The sequence below is a fragment of the Rhinoderma darwinii genome, chromosome 1 (genome assembly GCF_050947455.1).
Source record: "Rhinoderma darwinii isolate aRhiDar2 chromosome 1, aRhiDar2.hap1, whole genome shotgun sequence".
Taxonomy (NCBI): domain Eukaryota; kingdom Metazoa; phylum Chordata; class Amphibia; order Anura; family Rhinodermatidae; genus Rhinoderma; species Rhinoderma darwinii.
Window position 1 is genome coordinate 168,167,922 of NC_134687.1, and position 16,862 is coordinate 168,184,783.

The following is a 16,862-nucleotide window of genomic DNA, read 5'->3' on the forward strand; positions in this document are numbered from 1 at the left end:
CGAGCGTGCACATGCATCTTTTTTGTCATTTAACATGTTGCATAAAAGTCACACCAGATTGGCACCTGCATATTTATTTCATGTTTCAGGAGAAGCTGATTAACCATGTTGTTTGTACTGTTTATTTGGGGGTGATGACTTCCTCCGTTTTGGTCGTTCTCTCCTCCCACCTGTCCAAGGCTGGTTTTAATTAGAGCAGAATAAAACTAACTCCTACCTACCCTGAGCTTATTTTGTCCCAGGAGAGAGGTAAGTCTCCTATTATATATGCATAATGTTCAGTGTAGGGACCCCCTGTATGAGGTCGCCTTGTCGTGGCAGGTGGGCCTCACAATTTGATCAAACTGAGTGCTATGAACCTCACTTTAAAATAATAAAAATGTATAATAAATGTAAAATAAATAAATAAATATATATATATATATATATATATATATATATATATATACACACCAGCAGAAAGGAACTGCAGCACTCAGGTTCCAAACAGAAGTTATCTAGTAATAGACGGGTGCCAGCTGATAGTCCTGATCAAAGACCATATACTGTAGATATCCCAAAAGTAAATCCAGCAGCACTCCGATGTTCAAAGTGAAGAAAAGTGGTTTATTATGCCAACATGGCAGGTACAATGCAACGTTTCCGTCCCACCTTGCTTGAAAAAGGTCCCAAGGTGGGACGGAAACGTTGCATTGTACCTGCCATGTTTGCATAATAAACCACTTTTCTTCACTTTGAACATCGGAATGCTACTGGATTTACTTTTGGGATATATATATATAATCTTAGCACCCACAGCGTCCATCGGCAACTTTTTTGTCATTAGACATGCTGTATAAAAGTCACACCAGATTGGTACCTGCATATTTATTTCCTGTTTTAGGAGAAGCTCACTAACCATATTGTATGTAATCCAGAGGCTGGAATCAAGTGAAACTAGACACTAAATCCAGCACTGTAGCTGCTCTACCCCACCAGTGGCTCAACAGGAAGCACTAGTGCTATATACGCAGAAGTTTCTAGGCTCAAATCTGACATATATGTTAGTTCAACGCATATTGGCAAAAGAATGCCCTATTTTCACTATACTCAAAAGGATACTAAAGTGAGTTATAAGACATAACAACCTGACATATGAACTCTCTATGATCCTAAATAGCTTAGATTACATTTTTATTTCCCTGCCAGCTGGCAATTGTGGCATAACGGATCAGCTCTTATGGAATACATCTTTATACATCTTAACATTATCCAAGTCCCATCACTACCGGTGGGTGTCCTAATAATATCCTGCATGGAGTAGCTGTCATGGTAAAATAATATGATGCTGTTTCGTATACTGACTTCCAAATGGCACAGGCCAGCACTGCTCTAGTGCACAGGATTCAGCTGCAGCCTAGTAGGAGACATCAGGTTTTTTTTGTAATGACACCATTCAGGTAAATTAACGGGGTTATACGTTTGTTTTTTTTAAAATTGATGGTGTAACATCCATGGGAAATGTGGTCCCGCTGGACTAATGCGTGTAACAAAGTAGCTGCCAGCCAGACAAGCATATAACAGTCACTGGTCAATTGTACCTTGATGGCAGGCTGGTGCCAGATTATCGGAAGCTGGCTGGTGCCGGATTATGAGAAGCTGTTTTGTGCCGGTTTATCGGAAGCTGGGTTGTGCCGGATTATCGGAAACTGGCTTGTGCCAGATTCTCGGAAGCTGAACTGGTCGCACACACTGGAGTCGCCACGGACACAGGAGTTGTCACGGGCACTGGAGTCTCCACGACCACTGGACACGGATGCTGGACTGACACGGACACAGGACATGGATACTGGATAGTTATAGACACAGGTTTCAGGAAGCTGGAAACGGAACCTTCAAGACTAACTCTGGGTTAATACTAACATTGCTCAAGGACTGAGGAAGTGGGCAGAGTTCCTTAAAAAGTCCAGGGTGTGCTGGGATAGGCTGGGAGCAATATTCCTGGTGTGGGTGCTGGCCCTTTAAGAACGGGGCGATCCCGCACGTGCAACGTACGGGCATAGGCCGGGGAAGGAGGAGAGAGCAGAGCGCGCCGGCATCCCTGAGCAGAAAGACGCTGGTGCAGAGGACAGGTAAGCTGGCGACCTCTGGGTGAGTGAGACCTGCAGCCACCGTCGCTACAGATGGCCTATCTGAGGGATACACCATCACTATTATATCGGTGGGGGTCCGACTCTCGGCGCGATCAGCTGTTTGCAGGGGCCGCTGCATTCGTATTAGCGTCGTAGCCTCTTCTTTGTTTACAAATGTATGGGCACGATCAGACAAGGCGGAATTGCTGTGGAATTTCGCTGCCGACAGTCCGCAGTGGAATTCTCGAGTGGCCACTTTTTAAATTTCTTTCTATACATTTTTAGGAACGTTAGTTCAGACGTTGCAGAAAATTAATTTGCGGAAATTAGGCTGCGGTGCAGGTTTTCCCTCCGCAGCATGCTCTTTCCATTGCGGAGAAGAAGCAGAATTTCACTGCGGATTTCAGCCTTTGCAATGCAAAAACTGAAATCTATGGCAAGTCCGCTGTGATATCTGCAACGTCTGAATTATGTTGGTGCAGATTCGTTGCGTAATTGCCCCAAGTCTGCACCAACATTTGCAGCGGAAATATTCCGCCACGTCTGAACGTGCCCTAACAGCGTATGCGCGTACAAACAAGAACCATGTAAATAATAAAGAGGCTTCGGTGCTTCCAGCTAATCGGCAGGAGGTTGTTTTTGTCAAAGGGAGGAAAAACTAGGCATTAGAGCTAAGGGTCTACTGGGTTTTTCAACAAAAGTAAATTATATGTATTTTCATTTTCTTTTTTTTATCAAATACAGTATTTCACAGCATTGTTTTTTTTTTTTGTTAAGGCATATGCACACGCTTACTAAGAAAAGCCTGAAAATAGGGAGCCGTTTTTCTTAGCAACTCGTGTTTTTCATGGCATCTTTTACAGCCGTTTTTTGGAGCTGTTTTTCTATAGATTCAATGAAAAACGGCTCCAAAAACGTCTCAAAAAGTGACATGCACTTCCTTTTCGCGGGCGTTTTTTTACGCAGCCTTTTTTTAAAATGACCGCGTAAAGAACCACCCCGTCGGAACAGAATGCCGTTTTTCCCATTGAAATCAATAGGCAAATTTTTGGAGGCGTTCTGCTTCCGATTTTTCGGCCGTTTTTTGGCCTTGTGAACATACCCTAACATTGCATTTATCTTTATATACTATTTGATACACTCTAAAAAAAAAAAAAGAGAATGGGTAAGACAACATTTGTACATACTGCATGTGTTCCAAATGACGTTTTCCAGCACTTACAGAAAAAAATAATGTTATGAAAATACAGTATGTAAATAAGTATTGCTTAGGGTATGTTCACACTGCCTTTTTTTGGACGTTTTTCGGGCCATAAACGGCCGAAAAACGGCCAAAAAATCAGATGAAGAACACCTCCAAACATCTGCCCATTTATTTTAATGGGAAAACGGCGTTCTGTTCCGACGGAGCGTTTTTCGCTGCGTTTTTTTAAAAATAAGTGCAGGTCACTTCTTGGGCCATTTTTGGAGCTGTTTTTCATTGACTCTATTGAAACAGCTCCAAAAACAGCCGTAAAAAACGCTGCGAAAAACGCCCCGAAAATCGTGAGTGGCTCAAAAAACTTCTCAAAATACGGAGCTGTTTTCAAGAGAAGACAACTCCTGATTTTCAGACGTTTTTGACTTACCTTACCGTGTATATTCTATACCTCTATCAGAAAATTTTATGTGACAATAAATACAGCATGCTGTTACGTTCAAATCTTTAGCATGTTATTTTTAACACTATAGTCATTAATTATAACAGTTCATGGTTATTATAACCAAATAGATTAAAAGCCTTGTTCACACGGTTTTGATATAGTTTTTGAAGGTTTTCTTTTTTACATTGTAGAGTGAATCCAATAAAAAGGGAGAGGTATGAGTCTCAGGCCTTATTTACACGAACGTGTGCATTTTGCGCGCGCAAAAAACCCAGCGTTCCGTGTGTCATCAGTGAATGGTGCATGGCTGCGTGATTTTCACGCATATGCCATCCTTATGACATGCGGTTTTGATGTTTAGAAAAAGAAATGAAGGAAGCGCTTTTATTTTTTCCTTCATTTCTTTATTTACTGTTGAGCGAATCACGCGAGACACACAGAAGTGCTTCCATGTGCCGTGCACGATTTTCACGCACCCATTGACTTCAATGTGTGCGTGATGCGTGAAAAACGGCCAAGTATAGGATATGTCGTGAGTTTTACGCAGCGGACATACGCTGCTTGAAAATCACGGACTGTCTGAACGACCCCATTGACTAACATAGGTCCATGCGACGCGCGTGATTTTCACGCGGGTATCACAGACGTTAAACACGCTCGTGTATTAAAGCCTTAAATATATATGTTTAAAAAGTTTCAACTTCTATTGAACATGTATGCACGTTGACTTAAAGATGAAATTGAGTATTCTTAAAACGGATCTGTCAGCTTTAAATGCTGCCCAATGTAAGAGTAGAATATTACAGGTCCGTACTCCTACAGGTCCATACTCCTAGTAGCTAAACGGCGCAAATTTTTTGTACCACTTGCCTAATACGAGCGCTGAAAGAATACACTGGACTTAGGGTATGTCTCACGAAGTGGCCGCGATGTGGCTGCAAACAATGAGGTCCTGCTTTTCAGAGCGGTTTTCAAATTGATTATTAATGGCCACGCGATTTTGCAAGTAAAACTGCTGACAATATTGTGCATACATTAAGGGTCTATTCATTATTGGCCACACAATTTTGCGGATAAACAGCAGTTTTACTCGCAAAACCTTGCTGCCATTTTGCCAAACAGCATGCCTGTGTGGTTTTCAGTGAAATTGCGGCGCCGCAAAGTGAGACCGTATACTTATAGTTATGCGTTTGGCGTATTCAGCACTCCCCCCGCCCTTCAGCCGGTGATTGACAGGCTGATGTGAAGTGCATACATGTATACACAGAAGCCTGTCAGTCACTACAGAGAGTGTAGGGGAGGCGGAAAGAAACTAGGATAACACTCCCCTTACGAATATGCCAGACTCATAATTATCAGTCTGGTGTAAGGTTTTAAAGCTCCTAGTGGCCAAATATCATCAAATTTTGGTGCCGTTTTGAATACTAAGAAATCGGACCTGTAGCTGTAATATGCTGTCTGTAGCTATAGCAGAATATAATGTTGATAGATCTGCTTAAACACATGGATTTTACCTGTATCATATATTCTATTCATTTTACTCACAGCAAAGTTTTTTTCAGAAATAAGTTACCTCACAATATGAAATAAAAATATCATATAAAAATAGCATTACTTATTGTAGCTTTTGTTTAAGGTCTGTCATTGTCACTTGAATAATTCATAAATGTATAATTATCACTTTGTATAAATAGATTCTACTAATGAGGAAATCAATTTTGCTTTCAGATGTCTGCCTGATGAGACCATAATGGTAATTAACCCAGATTTTTTACCATAGCATTTGCCATGGAGAGTAGGACACACAATGTCAATGAAGAAACACATACTTAACAAGTGTTTGGAATTGTATACTTCTAGTGACTAATGTTACTAAAAGCTGAGCTTCTGAAATACAATACATTACTAAATCACTAAATCATTGTATACATTTATAAAAATGTAAATTATTTTTAAAAAAAAGCCCAGCTCTAAAAGAAATCTGTGTCATGGGTTGTCCTATTTTCAAATATACATGGACAAAATTAATAAGCTTCTACAAGTATCTGTTGAAAATAAGGACTTAGAGTTGTGAAAGTCCATTTTAATTGGGTTATGTGTACTAGCTTAGGTTGACTGATATTGTACCTTTGTACTACAGTATTATTCTCAGTTTTTCTGTATTTTATTTTACTTCATAATGAATTTCCTGATTTTACAATAATAATATGGTTTTATCACTGAATGTCTGGCGAAGTTCCTAAATAATAAAGTATATTAAAACTTAAATTTTTAATTGATCTGCTTCAAAAACCTTGCAACATACCCGTCATCAAACCTCTCGGGAAGTGGTCTAGCTATAGGGGTCGCAGTGGTCGAAATTGCAACCGGGCCCCGGAGCCAGGGGGCCCGGGACTCCCCGCACCACTTCTATGAAAGGTTACTATAGTATCTGGGGCCTATGTAATAAACCACACGGACCTCTGTTGCTATAGTAACTGATAATATACTTACCATTCTAGTTCCAGAACACAGCGGAGGTCCTGACGTCTCTTCAGGTCATGACGTCACAACGCTGTGCAACGCACACAACTTTGCGACGTGGGATGGCGTCAGGACCTGCGCTGCAGGCCAGAGTTAAAGGGGAGGGTAAGTATAATATTACTGTCTGCTGGGGCCCTGTATTTAAGCCTAGCATGTGGTAGACTTAGATACAGGGCTGATCAGACAGGCTCAAACATGGTGTGATCCTGTCTGCTGGGCCCTGTATCTAAGCCTACCACATGGTAAGCATAGATACATGGCCCATGTGTGATTCTGTCTGATACTGTATAAAATTTACTGTCTGCTGGGCCCTGTTTCTAAGCCTACCTTGTGGTAGGCTTAGATACAGGGTCCCACAGACAATATCACACATGGGCCATGTATCTAAGCCTACCACACTAATGGGTTTTATGGTGTTTGTGCTTTTTTTACTGGTTTGGTTGTTGGACTACTTCGATGAAAGATTTTTTTATTTTCAATAAAATTTTCATCGAGGATTGTGTGTTTTATTTTTTATATCAATAAAATATTTCTCTGTCTCTGTATTTTTTTTAAACTCTATCACTACCGCCTTAGTAACGGCCACTGGCTGATTGACAGCGTCCATTACTAAGATGGGGCTTAGTATTAGCCAATGCAGAGTGTCATGGGGTTCGTTAAGTTAATACACGATCAACAGAGCCAGTGACAATAGGGTCAATCCAACACGATTTATTGCTTCCAATGCTGACAGAACAAGTCACTTTCAATGCAGGAACAACACACAGTCCACAAAATCAGGTAATCACAGGAAGATCTTCAGAGCGCTGGCCTCTGCTTTAAAGAGAATGTGTTGCCAGAAAAACATGTTTTTTTTTTTTTAATTAAACATTTAGTGTGTAGGTGATTAAACATTGTTCAAATTTTTTTTATTTTTTTCACGAGTCAGGAAATATTATAAATTAATTCTAATTTATAATATTTCCCATTGCTGGTCACTAGATGGAGCTATTCCCAAAATTGCAGCATTGCAAAATTGGGTAAAAAGCCCTCGCTCTAGTGAGCTCTCAGCATCCCCCCCTCCTTTATCCTGGCTAGTGCCGGGATAAACGAGGGGTTTGAACGGTCTAACCTCCTACACTGTGTGTCGCCATTTTTTGAGCTAACACACAGTGTAGTAGGTTTACATACAGTAGTAAACGTACACAAACACGAACATACATAGAAATATCTTACCTGCTCCTGCCGCCGCGGCTCCCTCCGGCCCGTCCGCTCCGTCTGCTGCCGCTGGTCCAAGTGCACAAGTCCGGAAGCCGCGACCGGAAGTAGTAATCTTACTGTCCGGCCGCGACTTCCGGTCCACAGGAAAATGGCGCCGGACGGCGTGCATTTCAAATTGGACTGTGTGGGAGCGGCGCATGCGCAGTTCCCACACAGACGGCGTACATGTTAGTGGATGGAACGGGCCCCGTTCGCAGTCCCTATGGGACTGTGGCTGCCGTATTCCATGTCTGTATGTGTCGTTAATCGACACATACAGAAATGGAAAAAAAAATGGCAGCCCCCATAGGGAAGAAAAAGTGTAAAAATAAGAAAAAGTAAAACACAAACACACAAATAAATATAAACGTTTTTAATAAAGCACTAACATCTTTAACATATTTAAAAAAAAATTGTGATGACACTGTTCCTTTAACTCTCCTGAAGGTCTAAATCCAGAAGATCTCCATCCTCCCCAGGACAAGCCCTTATATACCCCTCAGGGGGAGGAACATCTTGGCAGTTTCTAGTCACCATCATTATAATGACTTTAGTTTGTATTTCTAGTATCTGTTTGTGAGTTGTGGTCCTTTGTGCTATTATGTGTATTGCCACAGCCGGGACGAGGACACACGTGGGGAGGGGGAGATAATTGGATCACCTTTGTTTGCTGGTCTGCACCTGAGCTGAATATAACTGTGGTGCTTCTTGATGACCCCCTGTGAAGACTGGACAATGAGGACACTTTATGTCTTGTGGATTTCACTTCTGACTCGTCTGATTGTCCATAGGCCGGAGACACGACCTGTGGTGCCGCATTACAGAGTCATTCCTCTCTGCTGAGGACTCACAATAAACCACACATAATGCACCATCACACAGAGGCTAACACTAACCCTCATTATTTGCTCTTATGAAGTCTTCTCTTTATGGTAGACTTAGATACTGCTACACCTACTTCCAGGAGAGTGTTCTTCACTTGGGTAGATGTTGTGAAGGGGTTTTTCTTCACCATGGAAAGAATTCTGCGATCATCCACCACTGTTGTCTTCGGTGGACGTCCATGCCTTTTTGGAGTTCACGAGATCACCAGTGCGCTCTTTTTTTTCAAGAATGTACCAAACTGTTGATTTGGCCACTCCTAACATTTGTGCTTTCTCCCTGATGGATTTCTTCATTTTTTTCAGCCTAACGATGGTCTGTTTCACTTGCATTGAGAGCTTCTTTGACCTCATGTTGTGGGTTTACAGCAACAGTTTCCAAATGTAAATGACACACCTGGAATCAACTCCAGACCTTTTACCTGCTTAATTGATGATGGATTAACGAGGGAATAGCCCATGCAGCCCATTAAATAGTTTTTGAGATAATTGTCCAATTACCTTTGGTTCCTTGAAAAAGAAGCAGCTACATATTAAAGAGCTGTAATTCCTAAACCCTTCCTCAAATTAGGATGTGAATACCCTCAAATTAAAGCTGAGAGTCTGCACTGTAAACCCATATTGATTATATAACTATATATTCAATATTTCTTTGGTAAACAGCTAAAACTTGTGTCACTGTTCAAATAATTCTGCACCTAACTGTATATATATATATACATCTATGTATATATATATATAGAAAAAAATGTAGAGCACAGTAACGGCACCAGGACTTCAAGGTAGATGAAAGCAAAAGTGGATTTATTTCACCTCAACACAGCAACGTTTCGGTTCAACAGGAACCTTTCTCAAGCCATAGTAAACTGAATAAAGTGTCAAGCATTTATAGGAGGAGCATACATCAATTGGTGATAAAACAATTACATGTATAAATCCATCAAAATATGTACAAAACATATACCAGTATTGAATGAAAACATTTCATAAAGTGCAGATCACTTTTCCACTGTGAACTATACAAAAGCAATACAATATACATACAAAATGTAGTGATAGTTACAAGAAACACTATAAATAAGGGCAATTCCCGATAATTGGAAGCAGGCAGAAGCTAATTATAATATAGCACCAATGTACTCACTGTAAATCATTCAATCTGTGAAGAGATGGCAAGTGCGTCCGACACACACATGTGTGCGTCTAGTACGCATGTCCAAAGATGGCGCCCAAACCGGATGTTACATCCGGTGGAACGCATCAGATAGCAGGTTCCTACTGCGCACGCGCCACGACGGAGCTTGCGTTCCACCGCTCCTGCGCATGCGCCAGCCGGGACTAGGCTATTCAAAGCCTAAGGATGTCCGAAAATAACACGATATCCAAAATTAGACCATGATCGACACAATGTATTGGACTCAATTGTCCATCCATAATGAATTTATGCAGATATTGAATCGCCTATACAGATAGTAAGGCTAGAGCAAATACAAATTTATTCGATCATTATTGGAATTTATTCTTGTGAAAAATTATTTTTTAGTAGGAGACACTTTTTATTTACAGAAAAGAGGAACGGCAATGGGGTCCAATGTGGCCCCCACATATGCCAATATTTTCATGCGGCGCATTGAGGAGGGCCTTGTTTATGTGTCCCACCACTTCAGTTTAGTGCTGCGGTGGTGGCGATACATAGACGATGTCTTCCTCATATGGACCGGTTCAATGCTTCAACTACAGGAGTTTGTCACATTTCTTAACGATTTGAATCCCACAATTATATTTACTATGTCTTTCTCTACAAGTTCTATTGAATTTTTGGATACCCGAATTTCTATTGTCAACAATGGATTGGTTTCTGACCTGTTTTCTAAAAAAAACGGACAGAAATAATCTCTTACATTTCACAAGTGGTCATCCAAGTATGTTGCTGAAGTCATTACCTTACAGTCAGCTTATTCGAGTTAAAAGGGTGGTGAGTCAGGAAGATAAAGTGTCCTTAAGACTTAACCAAATGTGTAAAAAAATTTCAGATCGGGGTTATCCAGACTATGTGCTGGATTCCAATAGACGGAAGGTGGATCTGCTGGACAGACAGGACCTTCTCAGTGGTCATATTGCTATTAAGAAGAATGTTCGGTTGCCATTCATCTCCACTTTCTCCTCATTAAGCCCACAGATTGGTGGGATTCTGAGGAGGGATTGGAAGATGTTGGAAAGAGCTCTTCCTGGGGTTACTGAATTCCAGGAGAGGCCTATGATGGCATATAGGAGAGGTAAAACACTAAAAAACTCTCTGGTCAAGGCAGACATCGGGTCACATCGGAAAAATCTGATGTTTCTGGCCCCCCCTAAACATGGGTGTTTCCCATGTCTTGGTTGTAACATCTGTGATATGATGATCAAGGGTAGCACCTTTAATCACCCACAAAATGGCCAGTCAATAAAGATTAAAGGTTTTTTCACGTGCCAATCATCTTATGTGATTTATCTGCTGAGCTGCCCATGTGGTCTTCACTATGTTGGTGAGACCACTACGGAGGTACGTCTCAGGATGAGAAATCACAAATCAAACATTAAAACTAAGAGACAAGATCTACCAGTGTCGAGACACTTTGTTGAGAAGAAGCATAGTTTATCACAGTTGAGATTTAGAGTCATTGACTCAGTGCCCCAGCTGAGACGTGGCGGTGACAGGGGTCTGGTACTCAAAAGAAAAGAGCTTGAGTGCATTTTTAGATTGGAAACCATGTCTCCTAAGGGGTTGAACATAGAATATTCTTGTGGCCCACATATTTGAGATAGTGACTGATATCTATTCTCTCCCGTGGTTCTTTAGAGATATGATTGGTTGACGTCCTCAAAGGTATAATCTGTGTCTGTAATGTATAGTTCAACTGAGGTCTTATTTTGACCTTCGTTGAATATACATATATTTTATATATTTGTTTTTAATTGGCATATTTTGTATACTAATATACTTTTCCTTTTTTTTCCACGTTTTTTTTCCACGTTTTAGATACATAATTGCTTGTTAAACAATTTTGAGAGACATTGGATAGCGGCAGAAGTCTTCCCTTTAAAAGCACCAACGCTACACTTGGAATACACACTAGCAGAGCTCTATTGAGATAGCTAATTTAAACCTAAAATTATTGTTTATCCGGACCACATAGTTGCAATACTGTTGATGTTTGTATTTCCTCCCTGGTATTTTTAATAAATGTTACTCTATTTCTCCACTTAAATATGGGTTTAGCGTCGATATTCATTCATATTACGCGATTTTTGGCAGATGTGTTTTTCTCTGCCTTGCTATTTATTGGGACTATCTGATATCCTTGTTTGGAGTGTATAAATTTCCCTTTAATAGAATATTCGTAATATTCCCATTGATATTTACAATCATATCATATTTAGACATTATGATATGTAGATTTAGTTCTCTACCACTAGGGGGCCGTATATTACATCAGCAGCTTTGCATCTTGTACACATTTGTATTTGCTCTAGCCTTACTATCTGTATAGGCGATTCAATATCTGCATAAATTCATTATGGATGGACAATTGAGTCCAATACATTGTGTCGATCATGGTCTAATTTTGGATATCGTGTTATTTTCGGACATCCTTAGGCTTTGAATAGCCTAGTCCCGGCTGGCGCATGCGCAGGAGCGGTGGAACGCAAGCTCCGTCGTGGCGCGTGCGCAGTAGGAACCTGCTATCTGATGCGTTCCACCGGATGTAACATCCGGTTTGGGCGCCATCTTTGGACATGCGTACTAGACGCACACATGTGTGTGTCGGACGCACTTGTCATCTCTTCACAGATTGAATGATTTACAGTGAGTACATTGGTGCTATATTATAATTAGCTTCTGCCTGCTTCCAATTATCGGGAATTGCCCTTATTTATAGTGTTTCTTGTAACTATCACTACATTTTGTATGTATATTGTATTGCTTTTGTATATTTCACAGTGGAAAAGTGATCTGCACTTTATGAAATGTTTTCATTCAATACTGGTATATGTTTTGTACATATTTTGATGGATTTATACATGTAATTGTTTTATCACCAATTGATGTATGCTCCTCCTATAAATGCTTAACACTTTATTCAGTTTACTATGGCTTGAGAAAGGTTCCTGTTGAACCGAAACGTTGCTGTGTTGAGGTGAAATAAATCCACTTTTGCTTTCATCTACCTTGAAGTCCTGGTGCCGTTACTGTGCTCTACATATTTCTCTATTTGGATATTGGGGAATTGATTCACCCCCAGGTAACGAGCACATGGCCTGATTTGTTGCATTTGGAGTGCTGTGTTCATCCACCCTGGACTGTATATATATATATATATATATATATATATATATATATATATATATATATATACTGTATATATAAAAGAGCAAAGGATTGGAGCAGCATGTGAACAAATGCCTGACTAGGCTGGTGCAAAGCTTCAAAAATAAAGGAGTGACCTCTCCTTATGGGTTAGATATCCAAAAAAGAGAACGTGAAGCAGCACTCAAATAAAGTGAATTTATTCATCCAACATGGAACCACAACGTTTCACCTCCTCTATGAGGGCATTTTCAATAGAGGAGGCGAAACGTTGTGGTTCCATGTTGGATGAATAAATTCACTTTATTTGAGTGCTGCTTCGCGTCCTCTTTTTTGGATATATATATATATATATATATATATATATATATATATACATATATATAAATATATAAATATACACATATATGCACACACATGTTTTTTTGGGGGACGCATATGTATTGAGGCTATTGCCCCTAATGTTTTGAGACCTTAGCGACGCCCTTGGTTGCTAGTTCTGCAGCGTTGGGTCACTTAGGAGACCCAGTGATGCAGTTGAAAGCTGCGGGCCGTCGGCCATGAGAAGAAGTTTGGGGGGGAGCCCAAGAAGGATTTTTGCACTGGGGCCCATGAGCCCTTAGCTACTCCCCTGTCGGAGTAGATTCTGCAGTGTGCCATGTTTAGAATCAGGCTATTAGGCTATTTGTTTATTCTATTCACTCTCTTACTAAACTGTGATGCACACAATTCAACAGATTCAAACCAATGCCTCTTCTTTCTGAACTATTGGCATTATTGAATGGAGAAATTTTGGGAAAAAATGCTCCTTGAAACGGGCGCTCAGACGTGAGTGATTCACTGATTCCACGTAGTCGTTGGTGTATAACACAGATTTTATTTCAAATGCAGATAAAAAATAAATGATAGAAGACTGTGCTGCAACGCGTTTCGATCTCGCACCGAGATCTTCTTCAGGCATGTAAAATTTACTACAAAACAACTTCTTAAATAACCCGGTCGCATGGTTCACATCCAGGTCAAAGTCTCAGGGTTAAAGTTCGTTGTGGGAGTTTCGTTACAGGTATGTATGTGCTGATTATTTTCCATTTAAAAAAATAAATAAAACAATAAAAGAAAATTCTTTTCGAGTTATCTCTGTCTGAAATTGCTTTATATTTCGTTCAGTTTAGTTTAAAATCTAGGCTGATGTTTTTTTCGGTCTTTACTCAAACTAGAAATACTTTTATATATATATATATATATATATATATATATATATATATATATATATATATATATGTATATATATATACAAACTGAGTATTTGTTTAAAAAATAAATAGATGTATGCAAGGGATGTAGAGAAATGTGACATTTTGTTCACTGTTGGTATCTCACATTTGTTTTGTATAGTTATAGTATCCTTTTGTTTTGTATTTAGAATGGATTGCATTGATTGAATTACTATGAGGGACACATCTGTCATTATTCCTATTGGTTCACTTTCATTGATTTTTCATTTGTCGGAAAAAACGGTTCTAGCGTTTGTCTGCACCTCAAAAAGAGGTGTTTTTGTTTGGACATTCATAGTTTTATCTCTGCCAACTGATTTGGTTTCAAGACTTCTTTTTTAAAAAAATATATAGGTTGTAGATGTTATTAAACAGTTTCCTTTGAAGAGCGGTATTTGTTTGTAATAGTTAATATGGGTCTTTGGTTTTTATTGTATTTTATTTTGAACAATTCACAATTTTTTTTCTGATTTTTCACTTGTTAGAAACACATAAAGTTTATTTTCTATATTCTCCTATTTAGGTTTAAACCAAATCTAATTTTTCGTTGAATCCATTAGGGCTCAGAGATTCAATTTTGAAAATCCAAAAAGATTCACGTTTATATTTAGAGTGGAAATTCTGTTATGTATTTTTGGATTTATTTGTTCAATCGGAGAAATTCTTATTTTGTTGAAATTTGATTTATGATTATATAGCAGGTGTCTTGATAGGCTATGTTTTAGAAATCCGTTTTTGGCATTAAAACGGTGGCCATTCAATCTACTTCTCAATGTCTGGGTAGTTCTCCCAATATATTGTAATCCACATTCAAATTCGATCATATATATCACATGATCGGTTTCACAGGTCATAAAGGTGTCAATTTGGAATATTTATTTTGTTATGTTCGACATAACTTGTGTTTTACCTGCATATATGCTTAGACAGCATAAGCAGTTTCTTTTCCCACATTTAAAGATGCCTGTAGATTTAGGGAGATGACTGGAGATGGAGATAGAGGTTTTTGTCCTCAATCTACTTGGTGCCAGTATATTTTTAATTGTTCTCCCTCGGCGGAATGTTATACCTGGTTTTGAGGGTATGATCTTATTCAAGATTGGATCATTTTGAAGAATGCTCCAATGCTTTTGTAATCAACCTCGAATGATATTATGGTCATGATTAAAAGTTGTAATAAAATTACTGGAATAGTCTTTCATCTGAGTTACTTTATTGTGTTTTGAATGATCTTTTTCTATAAGGCATGCTTCTTGGGACGTGCCTAAATTTTTCTGGTATGCATATTTAATAAGATTTGAAAGATAACCTTTCTCTTCAAATCTTTCTTTGAGAATTTTAGATTGTTCTTTAAAGACTTCTGTTGAAGAACAGTTCTTACTTATCCTTCTGTATTGGCTATGTGGAATAGTTGTTGTCCATCTCTTATAGTGTGCACTTTTAAAATTCAAGAAGCTGTTTTTGTCTATATCCTTGAAATGTGTTTTTGTTGTGAACTTGTTGCTAGAATGACTAATTTCCAGGTCTAAAAATATAATTTTTTTCTTTAGATATATTTTGGGTCAATTGAATTCCCCATGTATTATTGTTTAGAGTTTTTATGAAACAATTAGCTTCTTCGTCGGTACCGGACCATATGAAAAATAGGTCGTCAATATATCTACGGTAATAGACAATGTTATTTCTATACATGTGTTCATTCTCTATATTTTGGGATTCAAAATGCCCCATGAACAGGTTGGCATTTTGTTACCAAGGAAACAAATGCCTTTCTATTAGAAGGACTACATTTTATTCTGACTCATAATATTTTCAAACATAATTCAAAACTGTACAAACAAACAAGGGGCACAGCCATGGGGACACGAGTAGCCCCCAGCTATGCCAACCTGTTCATGGGGCATTTTGAATCCCAAAATCAGAAAAAAATGTGCGAATAGTTCAAAATAAAATACAATAAAACCAAAGACCGATATTAACTATTACAAACAAATACCGCTCTTCAAAGGAAACTATTTAATAACATCTACAACCTATATATTTTCTTTTTAAAAAGTAGACTTGAAACCAAATCAGTTGGCAGAGATAAAACTATGAATGTCCAAACAAAAACACCTCTTTTCAAGGTGCAGAGAAACGCTAGAACCATTTTTTCCGACAATTGAAAAATCAATGAAAGTGAACCAATAGGAATAATGACAGATGTGTCCCTCATAGTAATTCAATCAATGCAATCCATTCTAAATACAAAACAAAAGGATACTATAACTATACAAAACAAATGTGAGATACCAACAGTGAACAAAATGTCACATTTCTCTACATCCCTTGCATACATCTATTTATTTTTTAAACAAATGCTCAGTTTGTATATATATATATATATATATATATATATATATATATATATATATATATAAAGTATTTCTAGTTTGAGTAAAGACCGAAAAAACCATCAGCCTAGATTTTAAACTAAACTGAACAAAATATAAAGCAATTTCAGACAGAGATAACTTGAAAAGAATTTTCTTTTATTGTTTTATTTTTTTTTAAAAAGGGAAAATAATCAGCACATACGTACCTGTAACGAAACTCCCACAACGAACTTTAACCCTGAGAGTTTGACCTGGACGTGAACCATGCGACCGGGTTATTTAAGAAGTTGTTTTGTAGTAAATTTGACATGCCTGATGAAGATCTCGGTGCGAGATCGAAACGCGTTGCAGCACCGTCTTCTATCATTTATTTTTTATCTGCATTTTAAATAAAATCTGTGTTATACACCAACGACTACGTGGAATCAGTGAATCACTCACGTCTGAGCGCCCGTTTCAAGGATCATC